The sequence below is a fragment of the Pithys albifrons genome, chromosome 4, assembly GCF_047495875.1.
Source record: "Pithys albifrons albifrons isolate INPA30051 chromosome 4, PitAlb_v1, whole genome shotgun sequence".
NCBI classification, from domain to species: domain Eukaryota; kingdom Metazoa; phylum Chordata; class Aves; order Passeriformes; family Thamnophilidae; genus Pithys; species Pithys albifrons.
Window position 1 is genome coordinate 83,991,261 of NC_092461.1, and position 12,765 is coordinate 84,004,025.

General features: G+C 39.7%; 1 long non-coding RNA gene across 1 annotated transcript in view; it reads left to right on the plus strand.

The window, feature by feature from the left end:
- The window catches only part of LOC139670980 (uncharacterized), a 77,829-nt gene extending 65,357 nt beyond the window's left edge, over positions 1-12,472 (plus strand). Inside the window, exon 4 of the long non-coding RNA XR_011697620.1 lies at positions 12,408-12,472. This is a non-coding gene — a long non-coding RNA (uncharacterized lncRNA). The remainder of the gene's footprint in view (positions 1-12,407) is intronic.
- Positions 12,473-12,765: the final 293 nt, after the last annotated feature.

Consider the following 12,765-nt stretch of genomic DNA (forward strand, 5'->3'; position numbering starts at 1 on the left):
CATCCCTTGGCCTCATCCACCTACAGGTGGCATCACCGGCCCATAGAGCTAGAACACCCCCCACCCCCCACCCCCAGCCAGTCCAGGGTGTGATGTTCCTCATCAGCTCGGCTCTTGGGCACATCGGCACTCATGTTGCCGTGAAAGTCTGTAAAAAAGACTCCGAGCCAAGTTTTGTAGGAGATAAGATAATGGGCAGGCACTTTAATGAGCAACCCCGCTCATCCAGGAATACATCGAGGCGCGCGCGCAAGCAAGCTCTAAGTTCTATAGCTTCTTTAATATAACCTATCCAATCACTACTGTCCACATGTCCAGTTCCACCTCTGTCCCCTCCCAGTTCCCACCCCTGTTGAATTGGGGCTGGGGTCATTGGGACCCTCTGTCTTCATCCACCTCCTCTTCTTCAGCACACAAAGGTCTCTTGGACGCTCTCCAGGGCTTCGGGTCACACTGCTCCATGTTTATGTTCTCTTCTGATATGCTTTAATCAGGTACCTTGAGGAAGAGACTAAATAGCTGGCAGATCTCAGCTGCCTGTTCTGGAGCAGGGGTAGAGATAGAAGGACTTTATGCTACAAGCTGCTAAATATTAATTCACTAAAATCTACAGCATGACATCTACTGTGTTCCTAAAATCTACAAAATATGAAAATTGAAAAATTAAAAAAAACCCTTTCGGCATCACTCACACGACGAAACTTCAAACATTCCACTCAAACGGCAGTGTCCCACCACACATCAGCAGCTTACGTGGGCTTCTCTTCATGTCTTTCTCCTCGGTCACACAGAAGTACTACAGTTCACCATGTGACCCTTAGCACCAGTCCTGACAGCTTTGGCAGCCTCGGAAGCAGCCCCGACAGCAGCACAGGCAAGCAGCAGAGGCAGAAGCAGCCCCGACGGCTCGCAGCCCTGGCTCAGCTTGCAGCCTCTCATGGCTCGCAGCCCCGCCAGGGCTTATATGACAAATAAGGCCTAAATAATGCAATGTTTTCTCAGCTATAAATGCAACTGTTTGCAGAAGCAGTGCGGTTGCTCATCCTTTTGTCTGTACAATTCCCTTTAGTGACACAACTGAATAAAGATTCTTTTACCAGCTGTTTATCTCCAATAGGTGCAGAGAAGCAGAGCTTTCTGCACATTTCCACATCCTGGCACTTGCTGTCTGCCCCTTGCTTTATGCATGGATATTTAAGAAAAGAATAAATCCTACTTTATAGCTTGTCTACAGTCCAATAAGGAAAATCCTCTGAAGGCAAGAAAGTTTTATTTAAATTATACTCATCATGACAGTGGCTCTCTTCATCATCTTGTTCAGCCTGTGTAAACAGGCAAGCAATAAAAAATGAGACTCACTTCTGTACAGATGTGAATGAGATTTTAGTGCATGTGTGCACACAGCAGGGAAGATTTGATATTGTGCATGGAAATAACACTGGGAAAGCATCTATTCCTCAGTTTACTCCTACTTTCAAACACTGTTCTCTTTTCCCTCATCAGAGCATACAGTATTGCCTACTGGCTACTTCCCTAGCTCTTATTTTTAATTGTCACCTACCACAAAGAAAAAATTAAAATTAAAAAAAAACCCCAACCTAAACAAAAAAACCCCACAACAAACCAACCCCACAAGAGAGTGAGAAAGTATCATATTGTCACAGATGTATAGAAAACCTTGCAAACAGTACTAAAGGTAACTGGATGTTACCATTCATTTGGTAATGCTGCTTGATGTCTGAAAATAACTGCTTTCAGTCATATAAATTGATCTATGCAGTTTGTTATGTACCAGCTTTGACACCAGTACTGATGTATTCAGCATCACTGTTCCTGTTTTCCTCCTCACTATAACATGTAGAAACAGGAGCAGCATTTTATTTTGACTGACTTTTTTGGGTTAGTTCCTCCAGCACCTTGGTTTGCAAGGCTATGAAAGTCCCTCTTCCCCTGTTAAAAGAATTAAAGTGAAAAGAGCCAGATACTACATCAGGGCTGCAAAGCCCAGAAGGCCATTGTGATGGTTTAAAGGTAAACCGGCAGGAGAAATGAACCCAACTCAAAAAGAGATTAAAATCAGAGTTACAATTTAATAAAAACATTATAATAAATGCAATGATACAAAGAGAAATTGGTCTTAACCCACAAAACCCAGAAGCATAACCCTGCACCTTGGGGCTCAAACAGGATGGTGCTTGTTAGCCCCTGTATTTAGCCCCACATGGTCCTTTTAAATCCAAAGTAAAAGGAATGGAGAAAACCTGTTGGTGCAGATGATGGTCACAGTCTGGTTGAGAGTGGCAGTCCTGTTGAGGTTCTGGTCCTCCTCTGGATCTGATGAGTGGTACCAGAATTCCCCAAACCCCAAGATTATATATGCGTAGGTTCAGATGGGAATGCCCAGTACCTTCCCCAGAGCCAGAAGTTTCACAATGGGTGATTTAACTCTGGGATAGTCCATTAGCAGACATTACCTCTCAGGCTGGGTGTGAAGGTGCCAATGCCTCCCCGGAGGGGAGTTATCACACCTGAGTCATAGATGTGAAGACTCTGTCTCACAGGGTTCTCTAACACCCAGCTTGTATCCTGAGGGGTCAGGTGTGCCCTGGGCAGCTGCTGCAAATGATCCATTATTAATGGTTTGTTTGAAATGATAGAGAGGGTGTAGAATACACAGTTTTGGTTACACACACACACAATAATAGCTGGTCCTGGCTGCTCTAACTAGGACAGCCATGCATGTGAACACCCTGCATGCTTGTGGGTGTTGAGGGGGCCCTGAGCAAGAAATGGTCTAGGAGGTAAATGGTTTGGAAACTTCTCTTTGCTCAAGAAACCTCTTGTGTGAGAACAACCACTCCTTGTCTTTCCTTCAGGAGCTGTTACTCAGCTAAGAGATATAGAAAACATTCCTTTGCTCACAAGTAGGGGAAGAGAAGAGGAGAGAAAAGGAATGACTCACAAATGACACTGGGTGGGTCAAAAGGCACTTGATAAACATGGCTGAGAAACTTGCATTTGGTGTGTGTTTTTTTACCACTCAGCTGTGAGTTCTGGCAGCTGTGTAGTGTTCCCAAAATAAACTTCCTTTCTTGTGTGAAAGCCCATGGTTTAGCCTTCTGATTACCTGTGTGAACATTGGAGCTTTCAGCGGTGGAGTTTCAGAGACAATGTAGGCCTTTTGCCGGGTTCAGAACTGCTAGAAGAGAAACAGCTGAATTAATTCCTCACATAAATTTTCCAAACATGCTGAAAGTGTTACAGGTGGTTGAGTCTTTTAGCTGCAATTAAATTAGCATAAAAAAATTTCTTAGCATATTTTCGGGTAAACAGAACATCATTAAAACACCCTGTTTGAAAACAAGAACACTTTTCAAATTAATTGTTTTGGAGTAAACTCTTCTCCAGGACTGAAGTGGAGCTTTGTAGTTTATGGTATGGGAGCTAGATGACTTTAAAACACTTGGATTGTCATGTTTTACCCATCAGAATGGTAGAACAAAAGAACAAATGGGGCTGAAAAGTCATAGGCATCTGCCCCTGGGTCTAAGGGTCCCCAGGAAGCAGAGGTACTTGATAGCAGCTCCCAACCATTGTGGTAGACACCTTTGGAAATGTGCTCATTGTCATAATTTCCTATTAGATTGCCTTGTATCCTGAAAGATGAATATATCATCTTCAAGGACATTTAAGTTCTGTACGGGCTTACTATTTTTCATTTTTTTTGAGAGCCTTTCACTTGTTTCTAAAAATGGTGCTTCATACATCTTCCATATTCTGTGAAGACGCTGGCCAAGGAGTATTAGCTTGCAGTGATGATTATCCACCCCATTCTCCCTGTTCCCAACAGTGAAAGGTCTTTTCAGCCCTTTTCACAATCCTTGCAGTTACACCTAGGTAAATTAGCTATATGATTTTGCAGTGTCAGCTGCATCTAGCAAGGCAGACTTAAGGCAATTTAAGGGACGTTATAATTCAGCATTGCAAGAAAATGCTGTACCATCTGCCTATTATCTATTTGTGAGGGACACCACTGTCCACCATAGTCATCTACCATTCTTGTCTGGCTTCTTTCCTTGTTCTGGCACTAGCCAAAGCACTAGAACTTCCCTTAAAAAAAAATCTGGATCAATTTTAATCTAGATTTTTTTTCACTAGGTGTTTAGACCTTCATCTGTTATGGGAAAAGTAAAATGTGACAGATGAGTAGGGTAAGGGGTGTGTGTAAGAATGGGGTTTATGTGACAGAGCTTGACTAAGCATCTGAAATGATTGTTTTCTAGTTCACTGCGATTTCAATAGTTTCAGTGGGGTTCAACATTTACAAATGTCATTGATGGGACCTTCCATACCTCAATTACTTGGAAACTCATGTGCTAATACTCTCAATTTTTTTAGTGATGCAATATTTTTGTCCTTCACACATTGCAGAGACCACCATCCTCTTTCCTGTCTATATCCTACAATAGGGCTTCAAACAAATGATCTCTACCATAGATGGGAATATGGAGAAAATTCTAGACTTCTATCTACTGTGCTCCTTGGAGTGAAATCTTCCTCACTTCTTTTGTTTCTTCTTAAAATTTTCTTTCTAATTTTCTTCTTATTTGGTTACATAGTTTAATTACTTCTTTTGCTCCTTTCTGTTTCATGACTTTACTGTGCTGGTGGCATTTTCTATAATTTTTTTTTCGTATCTAAATAATCTAAATCTCCCATGGAGGTGTATTCCACCCCCTACCCCCCTTTTTTATTATATTTTGACTCACTATTCCTTCCTATATTTTCTTTGTTAATTTATTGCCTTTTATCTCTCTTGATCTTTTGTTATTGTGTGGTCCCTAAGCAGACTTTTATTCTTTTCAATATTTACATGGAAAAAAGAAATTTTCTGTAGTGTTCACAGCTGTATGATAAGCTCTGATTTTAATATTCTTGTCCTAGGTACAAAGACTTGCTTACACAAGGGAATGGCTCATTCTCCCCTGCATTTAAACCTAGAAAGTTTAAATTGCACTGATGGCTTAGCTGGAGATCAACTACTTGTAAAGGAGAAAGAACTGGCTTCGTAGCAGCTTTTCAAAATTAGTTTCTGAGATACTGCACTTCCTACTTGAGATCAGATAGTAAAATCTTCACAGAAACGTGGTATATCTTGCCCTGTACTGTAATGAATGCCTAAATCTCTGAAGTTTAATTATTCTTATCAGACTGCCTTGAAAACTGCAAGTGTTAATAAAACAAGCTTTATCAGTCCCAGAGCTGCCAGCCATATCATGCATTGAGTGAAGCACAGCTTATTTCCTAACTTTTTTGTTCCCTACCACTCCTTCCTCCCATCCCCAGCTGGTGTTTATACATATTGATAAGATGCCCCTGAGACTTCTCTTCTGCAAGCTAAGCACCTCTAGCTCTCTCACCTTCTTCTCATATACAGCACGTTCCAAGATCTTACCTTACTCGTGTTTGTGGCTCTTCATTGGGCTGTCTCCAGTGAACTGGACTCTTTCCCTATCTTTTTTGTTCTAGGGAGCCCAGAACTAGATTCAGCACTAGAGACATGTCTTACTGTTTGTCCTGGTTCTGGCCAGGACAGGGTTAATTTTTTGCAGTAGCTGGGATGGGACATGGGTAAGGAACAGAATTTATTCTATAGCACCTCACATCATTGCTGGGGATGGGAGAAGGGGCTCTCTTCTGGGAAGAAGGGGTTCCTTTCAGTTGATAAAATGTGATGGAGGGAGCTGTCCAGTATTGTCTATTATTGGGAGTTTTTTTCTGTGTGAATAATTTCTTTTCTTATACCTTTTGTTGTTATTATTGCTGCTGTTACTCTTTGATTTTTTATCTCATTGCTGTTTCCAGTAAATTGTTCTTAACCTATGATCTCTGCCCTTTGGGCCACCAATTGGAGAGGCAAAGGGAGAGCAGTGTGTGGTTATTTTTAGTGGGAGTACTAAATTGGAGAATATCATTCCTAAACCATGGCAGTGGTGCTAAGCAGAAGGGAAGAACCACCTCCCTAGATCTGTTTGCAATGTCCTTCCTGTTCCAGTCCAGGAGGCTCTTTGCCTTCACTGCCATGAAGGTGCAATGCTGGTTCATGGCTGGCTTGTTGTCCACAGGCATGCTCTGGTCTGTGCCTGCAAAGGTGCTTTCTACAAGGTCACACTGAACACAGTGGTCCAATTTATAAAATGGGAACTTACTGGACATGGGCACAGATTAAACATTGCCTAAAAAAGGTAATTTAGTAGAATGTATTAATGATCCTTTTCTGAGATAGGGATTCCTTGCAAAAAAATAGTTTAAATAATCTTTAGACATGTCTAACTATCATAGCTGTATTAAAACATTCTTGTGTCAAAGGATCTAAACTCTATAATGGTGCCAGTAGAAGTAAAATAAATCTTTATCATGAGGCAAAGAATTTGCATCTATTGAAGATCTGATATTTTACATTTACTTTAAAATAATATTATTTTCAACAAACAAGTCTAGGAATTTTGTCTCTGAAAAATTCCATTATTAAGTTGTTAATTTTTCTTTAGTTAATTAAATAAAAAGCATGATGCAGGGGGTCTATTATGTTATGGAGTGCTTCTAATTGCTCTTATTCCAGGTCCAAGTTAAGGTTAGGAAAATACTTTTGAAATTTGAATCGATAATTTTTTCCCTTGGAGCATACCATTGTAATATTCCATCTTTGTTTTTAAGGCAATGAAATTGTAGTTGCATTTTTCTTGCTAAATCATGCGTTTATAGACATTATATTATGGTATCCTTACACAGGATACACACCTTACACAGTTCTTGAAAAGTGAATACAGAAACCTCTGGAAGAACCTATAAATTGAAACATTCTTATAAAATGTTTGTCATCAGGAGTTTACAAATTCACTGACTACACATTTTGAAATGCAAATTGACAGGGCTCACTCAAAAATGTGTTCAGAGGGAAATCAATGTATACAAGGTATGTCAAGAATCAACTGTCATGCAGCCCTCTCTTCTCATCTGCCAGAGATTTAATTCTTTTGGTACTGCTCAGGACATATATTCATGAGCCTCGAAGGACCAACCTGTCTGCCCGTGCAAATGGGTAAGGAAATGCTGGAGAAGCCCAGATGTCCCTTGAATGGTAAAAAATTGTTTGAGGCTCTGCTGGATTTTTGTGAGGAGGCAGCTGACATCAGCTCAGTTGTCTTTCACAGAATTGACTTTGATCCCACTTGTGTTGTCATGGTAACGTGAGTCTCTGATCAAATGAGCCTTAATCTCCGAGTTAGAAGTTGATCTCTCTTCCTCATAGGAAATAAACATGCGAGAAGACAAGGAATACCACACAATTGTGAAGACAGGCATTTTACAGCTGACTGTAGAAAACTAGAATCATGTTTGGTGAATACACTATCTCCTTTAATATATTTCTGTCAACTGCCATATAACATCAAAGGCATTTCAGCCTCCAGCTGAGTATGTTTGAATGGTGCATCACTGCTAGATTCTTTTCTTTTAGGAAAAAATCCACATGGCCTTTTCTGTCTATTATTTGTTGGCTGCAGAATAAGAAGGGATAGAGGCAAAATATGAAAAATAAAACATTTGGGAAAGTCGTATGACAGTGGTCAGATCAATATTTCCTTGAGGTGGCTACAGTTGCCTAAAGTTGCCTAAAGTTGGCTAAAGATTCTGACATCTTGTATGATAATTTTCATAATAAAATTATATTTAATTCCATAATTGCACACAAGTAATTATTATGATTATGAATATGAAATGATTATTTCACACTATTACATAATGACTACACACTCCTGAATGAACTTTCAGGTTGCTTGTAACTGAATTGGTGGCTTGCTGGGCATGGAGCCAGACTAGCTGCTAGCTGGCCTTGAAAAATGAGGTTGCAGCCTTCCTCCTCCTCACTTTGCACTTCTCCGTAAAGGAACCTGATTCACCCTGTTTTTCCACTCGGGGAGTTGCTAAGAGGGTAAGAAAAAACAGAAATTGTATGACATTCATTCCTGTTATACACATCATATTTCATGTAATTATTATACTACATACATATATATTCTATGGATTAATGTGACTGTTATGCTAAAATTGTATTTAAACTAAAAGAGTTTGTTACAATGGCAGCTCTCCAGAGCTCAGGTTGCACTGCATTATCTGCAGAAATTTAGCTTTAATTAATGTTCAAAGATCCTGTCATGGCACACAGATATACAGCTGAGATCAGAGAGGGGTTGGGTGGTAAAATCCATGTCTGTATATGCATATTGGTATATGCAAAAGATTTTGAATAGTTTGTGTTGCAATTGTTTAGGGTTCATTTCTTCTCATTCTTCCCTGATTTTCAGTAAAGTCTTTAACAAAAAAGTCTATAATGAGACTTTTTTCATTTTTTTAAAATGAGAATCTTCTTTGCAAATGTATCAGAAAAAAAGAGAAATCCTGAGAGGTAGAACAAGGGCATGTTTTTTGTACACGTATTTGAATAAGCATAGGATGTTTTATAGTATACCCTTAAATAGTGGAAACATTCATGTGAAGACTAAAAAGTATTCACTTAAAATGCAAGCATATATAGCATTTTAACTCAGGCATACAGCAACACTATTGAATGATATTATAATGATTTTTGTATGAATTCAGAAGTGGTTGTGGTCAACTCAGTACTTAAGCTTGAAATAACATTCAGAATAACTATTTTCTACTACATTCTCTTATGGAACACATTAATTAAGAGATTCATAGTATGTTTTCTGATGAAATATAGCTTTTCATAGAAACACACATATTACTGGAAAGTGCCTTAATAGTGTGACTGTGATCATTTTAATTTAACCTTCAGTCATTTCTTTCACTCATAAAAACACAGAAAATTTTTCACTTCTAAGTATTATTCATAGCACTTGGTCCCCCAATGGAGGCATGAATATTCCTATGAATATCATGTGATCAACTGGATTTGTAAACTCAAACTGAATTACAAAAAGAAGAAATGTTTCTACTGTAGAATCTGCAAAGCTGTTTCTGGTCTGTTCTTTCCTACATGGTTTGAGTATAGTTATCTCTTAAATAAACCTTGTAAGAGGGACATTTTTATCGTTAATACTCTCACAAACCTTAGTGCAAAGGCTCAAAAATAAGTAAAAAAAATCAATTGTAAGGATATAAACAATTACTATTTACTAATTGTTTTTAAATTTGCAATAAGACCATATTTCAGTGAATATATTTGTCAAATGTAAACCTCATGTAATAACGAGTAGAAGACAAAACACTTCCTCGTGTGCTATTATATGGAGTCTCTACAAATGAAGACTTCTGAAATTTGAGTGACCTTTTACCATTTTTGTTGTTCATCAATAATTCATGGATCTGTATAGGACATCAGCATACAAACTGTACTGTTAAAAATGGGAGGTAGGAAAGATGTCACTGGCACTTGTTTAAAACAGTTATCTGATGGTGTGGAATATTATAAAATATGATTTTATGCCTTTAGAGTACCTAAGGGAAATATCATTTAGGCAGCTGATAACGACCAAAATGGGCAGTGTGGTAGTCTGACAATAACATGATCCTCTCCCTCACCCATCCTGCTGTAGCTTTCAGGAAGATGATGACTATTGCTGTAACAGGGATTTATTCTTTTGGATAATGACAATAAAAAGAGGCCATAGAGAAAAAATTAGGACCTTGCATGTGTTAAAACAGTGGTAATTACAGGACCTAAAATAGTGGTAATTTTTAGCTGCACAAAAGAGTTTCCATTATTCTCTCACAAATACTGTACCTTGCATAAGAATAAAAATATGGATTTTTTTCTATAAGAGCATAAATATGCCTTCTCCCTCTGTAGCTCTGGGCCTAATTGAGCATAACAATTACACATGACAACCAGCAGGAAAGCTGTCAGCTGTTCAGGAGCTTGGTGCTGGAGGGGGAGGATGATGGGTCATGTTGCTGTTGAAAAGGCAACAGAAATACTGGCCTCATCCTTCAAGCCTAGTCTAAAACTGTTCTGCTGCTTGCTTACCTGTCTGATTGAAAGAAGTCTGAGGGGAAATTGAATTACAAAGTCTACTTCATGTCTGGAAAAGTCAGAGTGTTCTTACTGAGGTAGCCTTCAGGAACAAAGCAGGTTCCTCAAAATAAGCTTTTAATCCATTTTTAGTAGGAAACTGAATCCTGTCTGATTCAGCTCTCAGGTATCTGGAATACCTCATCACCAATACTGAAGAATTTCAGTCTCTGTACACAGTAAGCCCACCTCTATCTTAAAAACTGCTTGTAGTCCCAGAACCCATGATGAACCACCATTATTTTGAGGCTGGTGCCCTTAAAAGAAAATGCACTTCATTTAGGCTACCACTTAGGAACATGTCCAAAACTTGATTTTGCCCAAAAATTTTAGCTTTCTCAGCTGAAAGCTAGCAGAAAAGGAAGAAAATGTTTGTGTCTGTGTTATGGGTTCACCTAGGTGGGCCTAGATTTGGGCTCTGAAGTGTGGACTAGGCCAAAGCTGTCAGCTGACTTGAGCTGGGCTGAGCTAACAGCTGACCTCTTCTAGCCAGTAAGTTTGTATTCCATACCACATTATGACATCATCTCCAGGGAAGCAGGAACCAGTGTGGGAGTGGTTAAGGCAGTCGCTTCTCAGCCCTCCTCTTGGGAGGATGCACGATGCTGTCCCAGGGGGGATGGAGAGGACCAGGCCCACCACTGGCTCACAGGGTACCTCAGGAAAGTAAAACGTGTTGTTCTGGGTCTCTCCTTTCTGCTTGGGTTTGTCTCCCTGGGGAATAAGCTTCTTCTTAAGTAATGTGTAGTTAAGACAGTAGAATTTGTGTGTTCGTTATGAAGTTGAGGTGGGGAACTTGTTGTTGTAGACTTGTGTGAGTGTATATTTGTACTCTCTTCTAATTGTCTCTTTCTTTCTGTGAAAAATATATGTAGATTTAGTATAAATGCGGTTTGAAGTGTTTTTTTTCCTTTCCCCTCTCTTTTCCTCCCTTTCCCTGGTGTTAGGAGGGAGGCTTTTCTCTCTGTGCTTGGGGGGGTTGGCAGTTGCTTATCTCAAACCAAGACAGTCTGTTTGGAATGAAAAAGGAAAGCTGAGATATATACTATTGAAAGATACTGTTATGAGTTCAACAAAACTCAATTGTTGGAGATGGGGACTACATAGATATGCAGGAGTGGAGGAGGGCAAGGGATCGCAGAACGGAGTTTGACGTGTGGAAGGTCCAGGAAGACTCTCCCGAACCCGGACAGTGACTTTGTACTAAAGGACTTTCTCAATTACCAGTTCTATCCCCCATTTTTTGTTGAATTAAAGTTGTCTCTGTCTCCCCCTGTTCCAGAACCTTCCCCAGGCAGGCAGGAGCTGTCACCAAGGGTGCAGCTACCATTGGCCGGCTCCCTCTAGGGGGCAGGCCTTGCCCTGCCTGTCATCAGTCCACACCCCAGTTCACTCCCCCTCAGTTCTTCTACCCTATAGTTGTTGGCGGATTTGCATGCTCCGCCTTAGCTCCGCCCCCTTTCTAGAACCTTCCCTATCCCAAGTTATATAAACCCCTGTTCCCCTTAATACAGTTGGATCAGCTTGGATCAGCTCCGATCAGCTCTGGCGATCAGACTGGTCATCACAGACAGTCCTTGGCTCCTGGGTGTTTGTTCTCTCATCGCGAGGCAAACTTTACCTAGGGCCTAGGAACCCGGCGAACGACAACTCAGTCGGCAGTCTGCGAACCCCGTCGCTGGTCTGGTCCCTTCCCAAAGAGACCAAGACTGCGACACTCAATAGAAGTTTTCTTTGAGAACTTGGATTTCTTTTTTCATCTTTTTAGAAGTAAGCACTGTGATAATTTTATCAAACTCCCCACTTTCTAGGATGACAAAAATGATTGCAGTGTTTTATTTTACATTACAGTGTTATGATACTGTTCCTGTAATATGGTGAAAGTTTTTTTTAACCTGTTTCTCAGTGTCACTAAATTTGTTCTATAAAGTAGATGAAAGTGTAGAAAAATCAATACAACAGTTTGGGTGGCTTTAAAACACAGATTATTGATAGTGATCATACAAGTTGCTTCAGTAGGACTTAGTCAAGATGTGTTCTTGTTAGTATTAGATCCACATAAACAGGAGCCCTGCTGCTGATAGACCAGAATCAAACATACTGAGCTCCCTTCATGAGCCTTATCCTCACTATGTCAATGAACTAAAAAGCAATGTATGACTGTTTAGCCCCAGAGCTGCTTTACATCTAAAGATGCTCATTTCTGCAGGTATATTGTGTCTTAAAAAACAAAAACAAACAAAAAAAGGGATCTGTGGAGATGACTTTCTTTTCCATTTTTCTAATCTGATGTTCATCTATTTGTATGCAGGTTTCTGAACAAGTTTCTGTGTCAGGGAACAGTACCACAGGGAATAGCAAAACCTAGTGAGATTGACAAGATTCGAAATGGTGAGTTCTGTTTTATTGTTGGTTGTGGAATGATAACATTTCTATGACAGTCTTCATCATTAATGTCTCTTACAAAAAGTGATACAAGGCACTTCGACCATATCCTTTTTCTTTTTTGGTAAACACTCTCTCCTGAAAGAATATGAATTATTTCCATGGAATATTTCTAAATTAAATAAAATGTCTAATTCCTTTTACTCTTGCAGAAAAACATTGAAAAAAGTCACCACCTTGTTAACTCCAAACACAAAAGAGAAGAATTCAGAATGGTTTTGCCA